At 46.5% G+C, this 19,631-nt stretch overlaps 1 protein-coding gene across 1 annotated transcript in view; it reads right to left on the reverse strand.

Annotated features, from left to right (window-relative positions):
- Positions 1-19,631, reverse strand: part of UBAP1 (ubiquitin associated protein 1) — a 776,235-nt gene that overhangs the window by 95,014 nt on the left and 661,590 nt on the right. The gene's annotated exons all lie outside the window — the stretch shown is intronic.

Below are 19,631 nucleotides of genomic sequence, written 5' to 3' on the forward strand. Positions count from 1 at the left end.
GTTGAGTAGGTCTGAAGACACCCTCAGAAGCCGATGCCTGCTCAGCGGCTCCGGACCCATCTGAGGGATTGATTTCCGAGTGTCCAATACCTTGAGTATCCAGAGGCCTAGTCGGCTCCATGTGCGAGTCGGAAGCGGCCTGTGGCTCTGAGGTAGTGGGCGCCAGGGGTTGCGAAAGCGCCTCACTGAGAACTGGCGAACCAGCGACTGGCCTAGAAGAGGCTTCGTCTTCGGTTCTGGACCTCGGATGCCTGTCCTTGTCCTTGCGTTTTTTGTAAACTCTGGTTGTCAACTGTTCTGCCGGCATTATATAATTAAATCTTCGGCCAAAGTAATGAAAGGCAAAATCGAACCGACGCTTGATAGTGCGTTGGTTGAATCTAGCACAAAACCGACAGCTAGCAACGTTGTGATCAGGGCCTAGGCAATGAATTCAGTAAGAGTGAAAATCCTTATGAGGTATTTGCTTCCCACAAGAAATACAATTGTTAACTTTTTCTGACATTGGTCTGGAGCAAGAAAAAAGTTTCCCCAATGGGGTACTTAGCTTTAATGAAGATTTCGGTTCTGAAATTCAACTTTGAAAATCTCAGGAGTCGGCCGACCGGCACTTGCGAACTGCTTTTGCTTCGGGCACCGCGCGGCAAGAAAGACTGAAGAAAATGGTGTCGGTTGCATCTTTTATACCCCTGGCACACTGACGTCAGGGAAGAGGCGACAGCAACCGACGCTGGACCTAGACTTTGGAATTCTGGCCGACTGCGGGTAGCCTGCCAGCAGGATAACCCATGAGTAATGACTGCAACAGTGAAACACGATGAACATGTACAGTTGTGTACACTTACCATAAATGTAGATGTTTGAGTGTATTCACTCTTGCAGTCATCACATTTGGGTTATCCTGCCAGGGGTAGCCCTCAGTCAGCCCGAATACCAGAGGCTTAGTATTTCTGCATCAGTTGCTGTCACTCCAGCACTGACGTCAGGTCATTAGTGATATAAAATCAGGCAGCCGATGCCATAACTTCAGTTTTTCTTGCCCTGTCAGGAGCCCCCAAATAGGGAGCTAGGTTATGGTGAAAGAACACCACCAGTAGAAAGTATATATACCAAAAATTCCCTGTAAGGAGAGAGGAAGAGAGAGAGGGAGAAAAGGGGGAGGGGGAGGGAGGGAAACCAGGACTGCAACAGTGAATACACTCGAACATCTACATTTATGGTAAGTGTACACAACTGTACTATGTTCTTCGTGTTTCACTGTTGCAGTCATCACATTTGGGCTGATTCCCAAAGCTGAAGAAAAGGGCAGAGGCAGTCAAGAAGACTTGGGGCTGGCTAGGATGCCTTGCAAGACTGCGGTGGCAAAGACTGCCCTGGATTTGGAGGAGATAGGCAGGTGGTAATGCTTGGTGAAGGTAAGAACAGATGTCCACCTGGTGGGGACCCCTCTGAGAAAAGCTGCAGAGGTGGAGGTTGCCCTGGTGGAATGTGTCCTGACCACCTTTGGGGGCGGTTTCCCATGCTATTTGCAGCAGAAATGGATGCAGTGTGCTATCCATTTGGAGACTGTTTGTTTGGATATGGCCTTGCCCTCTGCCCCTGCTGTGAAGATGACTAGCAATTGATCAGTTTTTCTAAAAGATTTAGTCCTGTCCAGATAGAATACGAGCTGTCTGTGCACATCTAGAGTGTGCAGAATCCTTTCACCCTTGATTTGTGGGTTAGGGAAAAAGGTGGGCAAATGAATGGATTGGTTGAGAGCCACACTGGACACCACTTTAGGCATGAAGGATGGGTTAGTCCTGAGGGAGACCCTGTCAGCATGGAAAATGATAAAGGGCTCTACAGCCGTGAATGCTTGTAGCTCTGACATTCTTCCAGCTAAAGTGATGGCCAGAAACAAGACTGTCTTCCAAGAGAGAAATTTTAACTCTGCTGAAGCTGCAGGTTCAAAGGGGGGGGGGTAGGGTGAGCTTTTCCAACACAAATGTAAGGTCCCAAGCTGGGGTAGGAGCTCTTCTGGGTGGCCTTAAGTTGTTAGCCCCTCTTAAGAACTGTCTGATGAGAGAGTGTGAGAAGAGAGGTGGCTCTGAGATGTAATGAGCACAGATGGCAGAGGCATGAATTTTAATAGAAGAGAAGGACAGACCCCTGTGTAGTAGGCCTGCCAGGTAATCCAGGATGAGAGGTAGGGAGGGGTGTGCTGTTCCCTGCTCCCTTAGCCTGAATCCAGGTGCGAAATCTTTTCCACTTGTCAGCATAGGATTTTCTAGTGCTGGGGTGTCTAGCCTCACTTATAACATCTAGGACTTGTTTGCTTAGGCTGGCAGCTTGAGGAGAGGATAGGGAATAAGCCAGGTTGAGGGCCTGCAATTGGGGATGCATAAATTCTCCATTCCTCTGGTTCAGGAGTGCTGGGATCTGAGGTAGGTGCCATGGTGGCAGGGGTGACAGGCTGTGCAGTAGTGGGTACCAGTGCTGGCGTGACCAGTATGGGGCAATCAGGACTGCCCTTGGGTTTTTCCTCCCTTATTTTGAGCAGTACCCTTGAAATGAGTGGTAGAGGGGGAAATACATAGACAGAGGTTTACCCACTGGAAGGCTAGAGCATCCACTTTGCATGCCTTGCTGTGAGGTTCCCTGGTGAAGAATTTTCTGAGCTGATGATTGGAGTGGGAGGCAAAGAGGTCGACCTTCTGGGTGCCCCATTTCTGGGTTATAAGGGTGAAGGTTCTGTGGTCTAGCTGCCACTCGTGTGGGTCTAGCAGGTTTCTGCTTAAGTTGCCTGCCAGAGAATCTAGAGAGCCTGGCAGGAATTGTGCTAGCAGGTGTAGTTGCATGGCTGAGGCCGTGTGCCAAAGGGTCATGGCGAGCCTGCAGAGAGGATAAGAGTGAGTCCCTCCCTGCCTGCTGATATACCACATCACTGTGGTGTTGTTTGTTTTGATCAGTAGAGGCCCCAGGGAGAGTAGGGGTCTGAAAGCTGTCAGGGCATGCTGAACAGCTAGCATCTCTTTTTGGTTGATGTGCAGATGTATTTGATTTGTGCTCCAATGGCCCTGAATGCACCTGCCGTCCAGGTGTGCACCCCAGGCATAGTCTGATGCATCCATGGTGAGGGTTTGGGCGGCATGGAGTTGTGAGAAGGGAAGTCCCTTGTTGTGGTTGCATGCTGCTCCCCACCAAAGGAAATCTTTCCTTAGACAAGGTATCATTGGTATGAGAGTTTCCAGGTCTTGACAGTGTTGACACCAAATGCTTTTTAGGTACCACTGTAGTTTACTCATATGCAGTCTGGCATATGGAATGAGTAGAATGCAGGAGGCCATGAACCCTAGAGCTTGCAGGATTTTCCTTGCGGATAACTGGGTTCTGGTGGCTAGTTGAGAGAAGTAGCCTGTCAGATAAGCTTGTTTTTCAGGAGTAAGGAATGTCATTTGGGATGGTGTGTCCAGGCTTGCACCCAGGAATACAATTTTTTGTGTGAGGACTTGTTTTGATTTCTTTTCGTTGACAGTAGACCCCAGGGAGGTGAGTAGGTCCTTTACAAAACTCAGGTGCTGTAGCAGCTTTTCCTGTCTGCCTGAATCAGGCAGTCACCTAAGTATGGGTAAATTTGAATATTTCTTTGTCTGCAAAAAGCAATGGTGGGAGCCAGACATTTTGTGAAAACACTGGGAGCAGTGGATAAGCCAAAGGGAAGCACAGAGAACTGAAAGTGCATAGCTCCTGCCCTGAAACGCAGATATTTCCTGCATGATTCTCTGACTGGGATGTGTAGGTAGGCCTCTTTTAGGTCTAGGGTGGCTAACCAAGCATCCTTGGAAAGCATTGGTAGAAGCTGCTGGAGGGTGAGCATTTTGAATGTTGGTATCACCAGAAAGGGGTTTGGAATGGATAGATCGCGGATGGGGCGCCATGTGTCCTCTTTTCTGCGTATCAGGAAGAGTCTGGAGTAGAAACCTTGGCCTATCTGTTCTGCAGGAACATGCTGTATTGCCCTCATGGCGAGCAGGGAAAGGACTTGCTTTTTGGCCTCTGCCCACTGGTTTGCAGGAAGATCTGGGAACCCTTTTGGGGTTGGTGGAGTGTGGAAATAAAATCTGTATCCCTGGGACACTATGTTGAGGACCCACTGGTCGTTGGTATTGGTGGCCCAGTTGCTGGCATGGAAGGAGAGTTTTCCTCCTAGGGGCACAAGCAGGTGGGCAGAGGTAAGGGGTGGAAGTGTAAAGTCATTGCGAGTTCTTATCATAAGGGGATGGCTTTGCACTCCCTGTTTTTGAAGAGGAGGAACTCCATTGCTTAGATCTTTGCATTCCCTGGGGCTGTTGTCTGGGGGGGGTCTGCTTCCCCTGGGTCTGGGCTGAGCTGGCCTGGAGGGAGCAGGAAAGGACCAGTGCTTGGAGGGGCAATGCCTACTGAACCTCAGTGGCTGGATCTGTAAGAAGTCTGTCTGCATAGAATTAGCTTTTTCTTCCATCTTTTTTTAAGACATTTTTTGCCTTGGTGCCAAATAAGCTGTCTTTGCTCAAGGATGCATACAATAATTTGGATTTGACATGGTCTGGCAAGGTCTGTTCCTTAAGCCAAGCATGCCTTCTACGGACAGAACCAGTGACTGATGCCCTGCAAGAAGCTTCTAGGGCATCAAAACCACATTGTAAGGTGTGCTTAGTTACTTGACTTGCAGAATGCATTAACTATTGTAATTTTTTATTTTCTGCACAAGCAGGAAAATAAGACTTTTTTTGTTTGAGAATTTCCATGGTATGTTGCTGATATTTCAGCATGTGGAACTGACAATTTAATGCTCCAATACCAAGAGTAGCAGAGGTGTATACTTTTTTTATCCCAGCTGTCTAATGCTCAGGAATTCTTGTCTGAAGGGGTGGGATTCTTAGCTGAAGTTGCTTTGATTCCTTTAAGTCCTTGAGAGATGACCTCAGGGTCAGCAAAAGGATTTTTGAAAAGAAATTTGTGAGAGTCAGGGACTCTGTAATACCTGTCAGGTTTCCTGGGAGCAGGAGGAAGGGTGTCAGGAGTCGGACTGGATTCCATAAAAACATCATCCACAACATCCAGGACAGGAGGAATGGCCAAAGGTCTGTGCTGTGGTAGATCTAAGAATTCAGAGTCTCTTTTTTGACTGAAGACAGTCCTGACATTCCAACTGGAAATGCTCCCTTAAAGTATGTAGGGTTTCCCCAAATGAAAAATCCTCGGGTGGACAGGCAGAAGGAATGGATTCCTCTGTATCAGAATCCTCATAAGCAGACAGGGGTTGCATTTTTTCATATTCAGATGCATCAGAGTCATCGGACTCTGGTTCAGATAAAACTACTGGGGACACGTCTCTTTCTTTTGGAAGGGGTAGCCTGGCTTCCCCTAATAAGCATAATAATGTCTTCCACCATTTTAAGCATTTGAGACTGAGGCAAGGATGTGAGTGCCCGAGCTTGGGTCGTCATTTTTTTGGGCGTGGTTCGTACCCTGGGCCTTAGAAACTCAGTTGTTTTAGAAAGAACTAAAGACGTGAAAGAAGTCGTCGGTCTGTGTCGAGTATCGGTAGTGCGAAGTACTTCCTTGGAGCCGGCGCTTGCTCAGAGGCTTCGGACCCATCCAAGGTAGAGACATCCGCAGGATCGTTAGTCGAAGAAGAGTCTCGCTGCATACCGGACTCCGAAAGGGTCTTGGTAGCGGCCTGCAAATCCACAGAAGCGGGCATCAGGGGCTGCAAAAGTGCCTCACTGAGGACCGGAGAACTGACGACTAGCTTAATGGAAGCGTCATTGGCAGTTTTGGACCTGTGCGGTCTGTCTTTATACTTACGTTTTTTCGGAAGATCGGTAGTCAGATGGCTTACCGAAACCATATCAGAATTCGGGGACTGAGAGCGAAAATATCTAGCTGCAATAAGGGCCCAACGACATACAGTTCTGGCGTTGAGCAAAGCACAAAAATGACAGCGGGGGACATCGTGCTCTGGGCCTAAACAGGTGACGCAGTAAGAATGGAAGTCTCGGTGTGGTATTTGCTTTCCACAGGTGAGACAATTGTTAACTTTTTCTGACACTGGTTAGAGCAAGAAAAATGGATCCCCAATGGGGTACTTAGCTTTAGAAGACGTCAACTTCAATTCGGAAATGAAAACTCGGGTAGCGGCCAACCAGCACTCGTGCGAACTGCTTCTGCTTCGGGCTCCTTGGCAAGAGAGACTGATGTAATGGCGTCGGCTGCCTGATTTTATACCACTGACGACCTGACGTCAGTGCTGGAGTGACAGCAACCGATGCAGAAATACTAAGCCTCTAATATTTGGTCCGACTGAGGGCTACCCCTGGCAGGATAACCCAAATGTGATGACTGCAACAGTGAAACATGAAGAACGTCTACTGAAGCTGTCATTTTTCCCAGTACTTGGAGAACTAGTTTGGCAGAGCTCGCTTCTTTCTGATCAACAGTCTTACATAATGGCGGAGAACATCTACTCTGTCTTGTGGAAGTTTTGCTATCAACGTAGTTGTGTTTATGTCTGTTCCTATGAAAACCAAACTCTAACATGGTTCTAGAGCAGATTTTTCATAATTTACGGTAATACCTAGGGAGGAACAGAGTTGCAGAGTACTGTCCCTGGCTTGCAGCAGGAGATGCCTGGTAGGGGCAGTTATGAGCCAGTCATCCAGATATATAAACATCTGGAATCCCTGGCATCTCATGTGAGCCACCACTGCCATGCATTTGGTGAACACTCTGGGGGATGTAGTGAGGCCAAAGGGCAGAGCTGAAAACTGGTAGTGACCGGCACCTAGCCAGAAGTGCAAGTGACTTCTGGATCACCTTTCCATTCATATATGGTAGCATGCATCCTTAGGGTCTTATACAGCCCATCTAATTGTCTTTTTCCAAGCATGGAAGTATCGGCGGGAGTGTCACCATTCAGAACTTGATCTTTTTCACAGATTTGTTCAGATTGTTAAGTCCCCAGATGGGTCTCCAGTCCCCTACTTCTTTAGAACTAAAAAGAACCTCAAGTAAGTTTCGAATCCTCTCTGGTCTGCAGGGACTTCTTGGATGACTCTTTCTTAGTAACTTTTGAATTTCTAAGGTCACTTCTTCCTTCTGAGTGGGTGGAACATCTGGAACCGATTTGTTTGCAGGAGTGGGGAAGAAGAAGGGAATAATATATCCCCTGGATATTATATCCTGCACCCATTTGTCATTTGTTATCTTTTGTCAGGTTTCACAGTGCACAATCTCCCCCCAACTGCCTCCAGAGGCGAGCAATCGGGCACCCCTTCAGAAGTGCTGAAAGGGCTACCAAAGAAAGATTCTCTGGAGCCCTGATTCTGTGAGCCTCCCCTGCTGCATGGGCGGAGTCTTTCATTTTTGTTTCTCCCCTGTCTCTAGGTGGGTCCTGGAAAGACCTTTGTGATTTTCTGAACCACATCTTCCCACTACCTCTTTAACCTTTGGGAAAGGGTCTGGCAGGTGTGGAAAAACGTACTCCAATGACAGACAAGGTCTTGCCTTCTTGTTCATACCTGGTGAAGCCATCAAAAGGGGCATTGATGAAGAAAGACTTGAAAGGCTCTGAGAAATCACAAAGGTGCACCCAGGCCTGCCTCCTAAGAGAAATACCTGAACCTGCAGCCTTACTCGTTCCATCTGCTACATAGGATAAGATTTTCATGGAAGAATTCACGACTGAATTGAGGGTGGCGAGCTAAGCGGTGACTGGCAGCCATAGCTCCTTGAAGGGAGTCTGACGGTTCCTTCAAAAGATCCCTCTGTAATCTGGTAAAGTGGGTCAAGTAGTTAGCAATCACAAGGCAAAGGTTGCTGACAAAAGGTCTCCCAAACCTTCCAAGGGATTAATTCAATAAGCCCATCAGGAGGAGGGGGTCACCCAAGAGGTTGAGGGGCGAGACCTGAAAGTCTTCAGGTATACTGACTTCTCTGCTGAAGGGGATGAGGACTGCCAGTCACCTCTCTGCTTTAAAACTTCCAAGATTTCTCCAAAAAAAGATATCTTCAGGAGGTGAACGTGGGGACCCTTCTGCATCAGAGGTCAGTATCAGATGTGCCCGACTCCTCTGTGGAGTTGAGATGCTTGCTCTTACAAGTCCTCTTCCAAGGGACCTCCTCAGTGGGGTAAGTCTGTGGAAGTTTCAGAAGAGGGGGGATGCCCCTTGCTGGACATCCTGAGGCTTGGGGTCTCTGTGGTCCTGTGGAGGGTATATGAAAAGGCAAAGATACCTGTACAGAACTGGGAGGAAGTTCTGAGACAGACTGCGTCCGAGACTGGGATGTACTCAAAACCCTCCTCATAACCGCAAAAGCAGTTTGCCCCTGCTCCGAAGAACACCCCAGATCAGACAATAGGGTTGTCAGAGCCGAACTAATCTCTGGCACAGAAGACAGAAGCTCTGAGGCAGAGGCAGGAGCCAAACTAACCCACACCGAAACCCCCAGAGGCATGGTCGGATCTAGAGAGATCCGAACTAACTCAGTGGACCTGGCTGGGGAGTGTCAGCTCCTACATGTCTCCTGCTCTGAATAGGAGGAAACACATGGGGCAGACATCGGATCCGAGGAACCTATGGGTCCAGGATCCAAAACAGACAAGTTGGACATCTGAATCTTCCAGCTCCGAAACCAGGGTATGGATAGGAGGAGGAGCTGGCGCCAATGGGGAGGACTTCATCTGATCCCATTCCATTGGTTTCGGAACCAGTAACAACTTGGCCAAGGCCAGAGTCTTTAGAAGCCTCTGCACTACCCTATCCACATCATCATCAGACAAATTCCTGGTAGACAGAATAGAAAAGGTCAGAGACCTTGATTTAGTCAAAAAGGGGCATGGGAGCCGAGAAGGTATTGGTTCCAATAAAGGTAAACAGCTCCAATATCTATATTCAGTGAAAGATGAAGAGGGCGGAGCCAATAGTTACGGCTGCTCCAATGAACTCTTGGATCCAGAAATGACTGTCTGCTCTATGGGTTTTTTTTGGAGCTGATGGAACTTTTTGCTTTGGCTCTAACGAGGACTTTGGTGCTGAAGAAGCAAGTTTTCATGATTTGTCAGACTTAGAAGGGGTTGCGGACTCTGGAGAAATCAACTCAGAGAAAGGAGTTTTCAGCAGTCCCTTTAAAATCAGTTTGTTTTTTTGCTCCATAGCAGCCTTTTGGTTAAACTCAAGGCATATGGAGCAAGATTCTTGGAGATGAAGAGGCCCCAAGCAGTACACACAAGGTGTGTGAATCACTGAAGGACATCTTCCTACACTGTTCACATCTTTTGAAACCAAGAGGTTTCCCCTTCTGGTTTCCGAGGTATTTTTAACAGTTAAGAAAATTAGAAACAAAACACACACACACACAGACACACATGTCCAGAAACGTCCTCCAATTTAAATGGACAGAAAAGTTCCAGAAAAATAGAAAATCTCTTTTTTTTTTTTAAACAGAAGAAACTTTTTGTTTTTTTTTTAAAGAGAAGAAATTGTCTTCCAACTCAAACAGATGATAAAGAAAGGAAAAGAAAACGTCCCTGAACTTAAATGGACGGTAATAGGGAAAGCAAAGGGAATCAACACTCACTGTCTACAGACTAAAATAATAGTAAGAATATATACAAAAACTACATTAAACTAGTCTAATTAAGACAAGAGATTAAGTTTACAAAAGAGGTTTTAGTAACAGAAAAAAACATTTAGCCCAGAACTTGCTGGCCGAGATGGATCCTATGAATTTGATCCAAGCCATCATTGAGAATAAAGGCAAGACTGACATCACATTACTAGATTCTTGTTGCCCCTTTTCATCCATCTCAACAGTTGTGACAGTTGGGCTAGCCACCTCGAGATGGATCCAAGCAGCTAAAAACCTCAGAGCTTCTCCAGCACATGAGCTCCTCTCTTCCATAATCCCCTGCACTAACTTACTGCTTCAGCTACAGTTTGTCCTATAGAGATAGAAATATCTTGGAAAGGGATCCCCTAAAGAAACCACAGTAAAAATCTGGAAGGGGGGAATGAGGGTGGTATGTTGAGATGACCAGAGAGGGACAACAAGGATCTAGCTTTAAGGTAAGTACATAAATTTCATATCCTTTGTTGTCACCTCCATCCATCTTAACAGCTGGGACAGAGTTTCCAGCTACCAACATTCCAAGGTTTGCATCATGGCAGGATACTTCCAAGGATGGTGGAATCACAGGTTGCTCTGAATTTGGAATGAGCATTTATTTATTTTACATTTGTTGACCGGGCTAGTCCAACTGGATATATGTCCATTTTCAGTAGAGGCCCGGGGAGATAAGCTCCACTATACAGATAATAGCAACTTTAGGTACAGTACAAATTTAAGACTAGAATGCAATTGTTTACACAGCAACTTAGTAATCTTACTACTTAACATATTTAAAAAAAATTATTTATAAGTTAGAGCTTCTGTAAAAGGCAGAGATGGATCCTATGGATTTGATCCGAGCCATCATTGAGAATAAAGGCGAGACTGACAACATCACATTAGAATAGTTAGAAAAAGAAAAAGAAAGGCAAATGTATGGTTTGGTTCAAGGCTGACTAACTACTACAGGTGCAAAGGTAGGGTTAGGTTTAAGAAAAACTCTGTTGTGGAATATCAAGTAAGGAGGTTTGTACAACAAGGCTTGAAGCTCAGATGTTCATCTAGCCGAGGTTACTGCTACCACAAACAATATTTTCCAGGAAAGAAACTAAAGCCCTACAGAAGAGGCAGGTTCAAACAGAGGTTGCATAAGGGCTTGTAGCATCACAGTCATATCCTAAAGTGGAGTAGGATCCTTAATAGGGGGTCTCAAGAGAATAGTGTCCTTTAGAAAGACTTTATAGAGACTTTCAGAAATGTAACTGATGACTCATTTGTGCCTACATGAACATTTGATACAGATGCTAGCTGAACTTTAATAGTACAGAAGCTGGCACCACAGTGAGAGACCCCCACCAGAAAATCAAAACTAGTAGAAGAGAGCAAAGAAATGGTTGACTCTGTTTTCAGCCACTCACACAGTAAACCTTTTCCATTTGTAAATCTTGCTGGTAGAAGGTTTCTGAGATGTGGCAGATAGGGAATGATCTTTGGCCATCGCTGGAATTGAAGAAACCATGTGGTCAGATTGAGAGCCTTTATTGTCCTGGTAGCTGAGAAAGTAGATGTGGAAGAGAATCCAGGACTGAAGGATGTCATAAAAGGTAAAGCAACAGGAAGGGAAACCAGAACTGTCGAGGACAGAAGGGGCAATGAGGATTACTTTGGTGTTACATAAGGATGATTGCTGAAGAAACTTTGTTATGAGTGGAACGGGGGGGGGGGGTAGGCATAAAGGAGGCCTGGAGGCCAAGTATGACAAGACAGTCCATTGTTGACCATCAACGCTGAGTGATGAGGACAATTTAACTGCTGCACTTCGAATTATGTGGGTTGTTTGGGGACACAAAGTGGTTACAGCAAGGCTGGCTCCTGCAAGTGAAAATTTCCACTGTGACTGGCTTACTGAAGGACCACTTGTGACATAAAAGGATGCAGTGACTCAACCTATTCATAAGTATATTGGTTAACCTGGTATGTGCATTGCTGTGAGAAAGTACTAAGAAGACATAGCCCATCAACAAACCCTCATGGCCTCTCAACATAATGGAAATGAGCAGATTCTACTGTTTGGACAGAAATTGTACCCTGGGTAATGTAGTCCTGAATGTCCTGCAATGCTAGAAGGACTGCCCTCATCTGTAGAAGATGCAACTTGAACTGTCCACCCCTCAAAATGAACCTCCCTCAACACAGAATCATCTGTGGTCACCATGGCCATGGGGGAAGGAAGGATACATGAACATCCTTGTGCTACCAAAGGGGAGGTTATTCACCAAGAGATGTGATGTAGACAGAGGGAGATAACTTGAATGGATGGTGGACAGGATGTGTTAAGTAGGGTCCAATGGACTGATACACTCCTTTGCAGAACACTCATGGAAACTCTGGTATGAATTACCAAGAATATCAAAGTTGCCATGGAGCCAAATGAGCAATAAATTAGTGACAGTGGCGGATTCAGAACAGGCACAACTTCTTGTGCAGTAGGCATAGTGATGCTAACCTTGAGAGTGGAAATTTTACCTGCTGGGGGTTGGCATAATAGTTGAGGTGTTTACCTGACAGACAGAAGATACACAGTTTGATTAATTTACGCAAGGGTAGATAACCTGGTAGTTGCCTATGAACCTATATGGTTGTGGAGGTCCAGGATGGGTCAAAGGTCTTTGTTCTTCTTTTGAACTAAAAAGCATCTTGAGTAGACTCTGGATCTTTTGCAGCCTGGTGGAACCTCCTGGACAACTCTCTTTTTCTACCGGCCATGACATTTCTTGGGCAACAGCCCTTCTTTGGCGGGGTTTGTATTTAGGGGTTAGCATTGTTGTGAACTGTATTATGTAGCCTCTATTATTCTCTTCACCCATGAATTGTCCATGATAGCCTTCCAACTGCAAGTGAAGAGACAAGCATTCCCCGACCGCCTCCAAAGGGATTCAGGCGGGCAAAATCTCAAATGCTGTCAGGGTTTATCAGTGAAAGGGACCTCTAAAACCTTGATTTTGCAGACCCTCTCTCACCCTCTAGTGTCACATCCATTACAGCTCCCCCTCCCCCCGGGGGGGGTGCTGTCTAAGAAAAGTCAGTGACAAAATGTTGGGACTTTTTGAAGCAGAGTTGCTTCTGTACTCTATGATTCCTGAAGAAGGGTCTTTGAGGAACAGAGAAGCAAAGTCCAACTGCAAATAAGGTTTTACCCTCTTGCTTGCTCTTTGACAAAGCTTCTGTCACCTTAGGGCAGAACAGGGAAGACCCATCAAATAGGGTGTTGACAAAGATGCTTTAAAGCTACACACAATATATCACACAGTCACAGCCATGCATGATGACATACAGCAATGCCAAGGACTGCTGCCCTAGATACCCCACCTGCTGCATTACAAAGTAGCCACATGCTAACATTGGTAATAGACAACAAGGTATCCGGCTATGCCTCCATGGACTTCCTCATCTTTGTTGTCTGCCTAGATACAGTAACAGATGATTAGTTAAATCCCTCTAGAATCTGGTGCAATGCAAGATATAATTCAGTGCTTGTAGGGAAAAAGTTCCTGAAGCATGTACACAGTTTTCAAAATGGTCCATCACCCTGGACTCTTGGTTGGAGGGAATGGATAGTGGAGCACTCCTCCAAATGCTCTCTTCATGGCTGCTGCGATAACAATTGAATTCACTAGAGGGCAGTTGCTCCAGTGTGGGTGATCCTTGAGAAGGACAAGACCCTTATCTAGCTTTCAAAGAATAGGTTCCTTAACATCCAGATCACATTAAGCCCTCTGAAACCTGCATCTATCAAATTCTTTGCAGAAGGAGCCATACAGAAGGCAGAAAAGCCTGCTCCAAAGCCCACGACAAATACTTTCTCATCAGAAATAGGGGAATCAGTGGGCCGGTTCCCCCTCTGAGTTAATATTTCCATTAACTCATTGAATAGGACACCCTGGGAGAAATCTAGGAGACACTTCCTTCTCCTCATTAAGGTCAGTGTCATCCATGAAGGACTACTGCGGGGAGTCTATGTGTAGGCTATTACACAAACTTTCTGTGCTCTTCAGGGACAGCGGAAGAGTCAGAAGTATGCTGGGCACCTTGAGCAAAGGATGATCTCAGGCTCTGTTTAGAAGTCTGTCCCTGAGAAAGATGAGTAGCAATAGAAAAAGATAAGCCAGGTGGTTGGGAAGGATCCAAGATTAAGGTGATAGTCCCCTCTCAAGCAGATTGAAAGGCTAAAATTTTCTCAAATGCCTCAAACACAAAAGACTAAGCCAGAGGAAGAGAGTAAGTCAATTGCAAATTTGGGGCTGCAGGCAAAATAGAGGATCTGAAGATTCGTCACCCAATGCAGATGACCCAAATGGATACAAGACCAAGAATAGAGCACAACTGTCGAGCACTGAAGTGCATAAAGCCACAGATGGCTCTAAAACCTTCAAACTCAAACCACACTCCAGATGATTGGTGCAGAACTCTCAGCTGTGAGATGCCAATGGCTCTGACGAAATCAAAATCAACTGCATCAAAGACATAGCACGGCCTACATTTATCAACACCAAAAGGTGAACTACTGGGGGTGGGATGCGGGACCTAGCCCTGAAAACAAAGGACACAATATGGGAACCAGAGAGGGAGCAACAGGGAGGTGTGTGACTGGACCAGCTCTCTCTACCCCAGAGCTGAAGGGAGGGAATGACTCTTATGGCTATCTGGATTTTAATGAAAGCTCACCATCTTACCTCACTCAATATCCACAATGCTTTTGGAGGACCTAATGGACTAGACAGACACAGCTGAAGGAGAACACAAGGTCAAATATATTGAGAACTCCCTCCCAGAAGATCTAGACTCTGGTGAAGATATCTTTTCTGGGGAAGATCCACAATGACCATCAGAGCAGAATTGGCCAAAGAAGCCAAGGCTCAGGGCTAAACTGGAACAGAGACTGGAGCAGAGATCAGGGAAGGCCTTGGGGTCTGACTACTTTCAGAACTGGGCAGTCCACTGGAGGAGAAATTTGAAGATTTTTCTTCCCTTTTTTTCTCTCTTCCTCTTGAACCACTGTCTCTGCCCATGACTTTCTCATCTGGTCTTGCTCTTTATCTTTCTTAATAATGTTTGCACCCTGTTTCTCAGAGACTTTGGGTGGCTGGGGAGTATGCAACTCCATAGAAAATCTGGCCAATTCTCCAGTAGAACTCTGGAAAAAGGCCTCTAAAAATACATTTATTCTTTCTGTCAAAGTCTTCTGACTAAACAAGGCACAATGTCGCAGTCAGTATTTAGGTGATCATGTCCTAAACAACAAACATACTGAGAGCATGGATCTTGTGGCAGGATTTTATACCCACATACAAGATATTTCTAAAAGCCTGAAGCTTTTTTCATTGTTTTAATGCACAGATGATGTCTGTATAACACACACAAAAGCCCTCAAAGTAAGAGACAGCCAAAAAGAGTTATGTACTTATCATAACTTAGTATCTGTGGTATCCTATGTTACTATTCATCACTTTAGGGTCATAGGATCAGACATCGGATCCGAGCAGGCAACTTTACAGACAGATGCTAGGCTCAAACTCCTCCCACTCTCATAATCCTCTGCTGCCCTCTAACCCTCTGATCAAGGTTGCCCTAGAGCCACAAGACAGCCAGAGTACACCAGAACCACTAGATACTACACATCTACCTCCTCTAGGTCCAACAGGATGGAGGAAGGACGGAGGGAGAGATAGCGATGAATAGTGACATAGGATAACACAGACGCTAAGTTGTGGTAGGTACATAACTATCTGACGTTATCCATGTCACTATTCTTCACTTCAGGGTCAGAGTCCCCAGCTACCATACAATCCTGGGAGGTCTCATGAAAGGACATGCCAAAGAACTGGGCAGCTAAAAGATGCACTTTGCAATGAGCAATAAAGGTGTGAGGAGAAGACCAGGTAGCTACAGCACAAATTTCATCTAACGAATGTTGGGCTAAATAGGCAGCCGACCTAGCCACAGATCTAGCAGAATGAGCTCTGATGGCTCCTGGTAAGTTCAAACCCTCAGAGGTATAAATTGAAGCGATACATTGAGAAATACAGTGAGAAACAGTAATTTTGGACACTGCCCAACCCAGTCTGTTAACTGAGAAAACTACAAACAGTTGGTCAGATTTGCGAAAGCTCTTTGTTCTGTCTAAACAGAATCGTAACTGTCTATGTATGTCAAGTGTGTGTGACATATACTCTCCTTTATTAGAATGTTAGGAAAGAAAACTGGTAAGCGAATGGTTTGATTTAAATTTGTCTCAGTGGCTACCTTGGGCATGAAGGAGGGATTAGTCCCGAGAGCCACTCTGTCTTTGTGAAAAATCATGTATGAAGGCTTGACTGAGAGAACCTACAACTCAGAAACTCATCTTGCTGATGTGATAGCCACCAAGTCAGTCAGTCTTCCATGATGAAAACTTAATTTCACAAGTCGCAGCAGGCTCGAAAGGACTCTGCAAGAGACTGTAGAACAAATGAGAGGTCCCAAGGAAGAGAGGGATCTTTAACAGGGGGCCGAAGCAGGAAGACATCTTTCAGAAAGGCCTTAACAAAGGTGAGATTAAAAGTAGGTCCATCACTAACATGAAAATTAGCGATGGCCGCCAGCTGCAGCTTAATAGTGGAGAAACTGGCTCCATCGTGAAAGAGAGAAGATAAGAATAATAAGATGTCTGGAATGGGAGCCGAAAATGGATCCAAATTCTGCTGCTGGGCCCAAATAGAAAAACTTTTCCACTTAGTACCATAGACCTTTCTGGAGGAAGCCTTGTGAAAGGCCAGAATGATGTCCCTAACAGGAAATTACAGGAAATGGACAACCACATAAATGAAGAGTCTGAAGGTTTGAGGTCAGAAGATGAGAGGGGTGAGATAACAGATCCAGAAGGGGATCCAGTACCTAAGTGGGGTACTTCAGATGAGACCTAAGGAGGGAGAAACCACATCTGCTGAAGCCAAAAGAGGGCAATGAGGATCACGAAGCCTTGAGGTGTAGAGCTTTCTGAAGTACTCTGGGAATGACAGGTATAGGAGGATAAGCATAAAGGAGATCCAGAGGCCAATTGTGAACTAAAGCATCCCTGGGGGACTCGCTGGCTGGGGGATCAGGGAGAAATACTTGCTCCTTTGTGACTGAGAGGGGAAGCAAACAAATCGCAACTCAGTTGACCCCAGCAAAGGAAGCTGTCTTTCGTCACTGAGGGATTCAGGGACCACTCATGAGGAATCAAGATAGCTCTGCTGAGCTTGTTTGCTAGCACACGTTGGTCTCCCAGGGAATGAGACCTGCAAGGAGAATGCACCCAGAGGACATAACCCATTCCCACACTCTCATGGCATCGCGACAAAGCAGAATAAAACGTCTGCTCCCTTGTTTGCAGATGTACCACACATCTGCCATATTGTCCATGGGCACTGCAATGGTACCCAGAGGGAGGCAGTCTTGAAAGGCTTGCAACATGAGAAGAACTGCCCTCATCTCCAGTATGTTTATGTGCAGCTTGATCTCTGCAGGGGACCACGTGCCTTGGACCATCTTTCCCTGGCAATCCCCCCTCACCCCAGTAGGGAAGCACCATTGGTCACCAAGGCACTGGTGGGAAGAAGAGAAAAGGGTCTGCCCACGAGGAGATCAGGAGACTGAATCCACCAAAGAAGATGACGTCTGCACACCGGAGTCGGGCAGATGGCAGCTGTCATTGAATGAGACACAGAAGACCAGTGGACCACTAGAGTCCACTGTAGGACCCTCACGTAAACCCTGGGTAATGGTACCAGACAGATCGCCGCTGCCAAGGACCCTAAAGCCCTAAGAATAAAGCAGACATGAGAACGAGAGAGATCTGGGAGGGACTGAACTTGATATCTGATTAGTTGTACATGCCTGGGGATAATGCTGCAATCTCTGATAGTATTTAGCTGGATGCCAATAAACTCCAAGTTTTTAGACGGAATCAGATTCGACTTGGGAAGATTCACGGTAATTCCTAGCTGGTCGAACAAGTGAAGGAGGTACTGAGTGTCTGGGAGCTGTGAGGAGCCAATCGTCAAGGTAAGGAAACACCTGGAATCCCTGCAGTCTCAGGTAAGCTACCACCACTGCCATACACTTGGTAAACTCCCGGGGAGCTGTGGTGAGACCAAAGGGCAGGGTCCAGAATTGGTAATGACTGGCCCCTACACAAAAGTGGAGAGGTTTCCTGGAATGCCTTTCTATTTTTATAAGATAGTATGCATCCTGGAGATCGACAGAGCACATTCACTCATCCTTGTGCAAAATGGGCATGATGAACTTGACAGTGAACATCCGGAACTTGGACTTCTTGATGGAGAGGACTAACTCGCTTAAGTCCAGGATTGGACGTAGGTCCCCCATTTTCTTCTGCACCAAAAAGAAATCAGGGTAAATTCTGGATCCTCGTTGTCCTGGGGGCACATCTTGGATGGCTCTCTTCTGAAGAAGCTTGCAAACTTCTTGCTGAACTAACTCACTCTGGCAAGGTGGCAAATCAGGGAGAAGCTTCCTGACTGGTGGGGGGGGGGGGGGGGAGTTGGGAAAAGGGAATAAAACAGCTCCTGGAAATGATGCTTAGCACCCACAATCTCTTGTGATGTTTGCCAGGCCAAAGGGTGCACAAACAAATGACCCCCAACTGCCTCCAGGGCTGGACAGTCAGCCAATGCATCAGGAGTACTGAAAGGGCTTTTCAGAGAAGGGTTCGCTGAAGCCCTGATTTTGCAGGGCCCCTTTACCTGTAGGGCGGAGTCTCCCAATGAACCTTCTCCCCTGACCTCTACAAGAGGGTTCATCCTAAGCCTCCTGAAAGGAAGACTGCGACTTCCAGAACCATAATTTCTTAGTCGGTCATTGTGTCTTAGAAAAGGATGGCTGAGGGTTAGAAAATTTGATTCCCACAGTCAACAAGGTCTTCCTTTCTTGCTCACTGCGGGTAAGTGCGTCTTTGACCAATGGACCAAAGAGAGTTGATTCATTAAAAATGGCAATGGTGAATGGCACTTTAAAGGACTCCACAAACCCGCATAGGCACAGCCAGGCAAAACTCCAAACAGCAATGCCTGTGCCAGCCGCTCAAGAGGTGCCCTCCGCAGCATTGGAAATCAACCTCATTGAGGAATTAGCTAGGGACGCAAGACTGGATAGCTTGGGAGACACTTTGCTGAAGTCCTCAGCAGCCATCAACTCAGAAAGGGAAGTGGTGAGTTCCTTAACTAAATCCCATTGGAAGCGGGTGAAATGTGCCAAGTAATTAAGCGCCCGGAGACCGAACATAGCCGAGTCGAAAACCCGCTTTCCATGTATGTCAATCACCCTGGATTCACTATTGGGAAGATGGACAGATGTACTCTGCTCTGCCAACTCCTTTTTTATTGGCAGCAGCTTCCACTATAGCATCAACTGGCACCCCTTAGACCAAAACTGTCTGACGGAGTACTCAAGAATTTGTCTGCTCATTTGGGCACTGGCTCCTCAGTAACGGGCTCCTTCCAAGCCCTGCTGGCAAAAAGATCTAGGACTTCATCAGCAGGTGGGAAAACCCAGGTGGTAGACGGTCCTGTCCCGAATGCCTTCAGGAACACTGACTCCTCGGAGGACAGTGGTTGGGGGGACCATCAGCACTTCAATTTGAGGATCTCTAGGATATCTCCAAAGGAGACATCTTCAGGTGGAGATGTGGAGTATCCTCAGTGAGGGACTCCAGTGGGGAGTGCCTCCTCTTGCATGTTCTCTCTTTTGAGGCACATTCTCTGACGGAGGCTCAGGTGATGACTCTGAAGACAGGCAAACCCTAATTGGGGTAACGTCCCCTTGAAGGCCGGTAACCAGCAGCAGGATGAGAAGGTTCAGCACTCAAAAATGAGGGGGGCTGTGAAGGACCCTGGAGAACAGGGGAGGAAGCTCCAGCTACCCGGAAAGCCAAAGGGCTGGATAATGCCCCCTCTCCA

This window comes from Protopterus annectens, chromosome 1.part1 (assembly GCF_019279795.1).
Source record: "Protopterus annectens isolate FY-2018-M chromosome 1.part1, PAN1.0, whole genome shotgun sequence".
Taxonomy (NCBI): Eukaryota; Metazoa; Chordata; order Ceratodontiformes; family Protopteridae; genus Protopterus; species Protopterus annectens.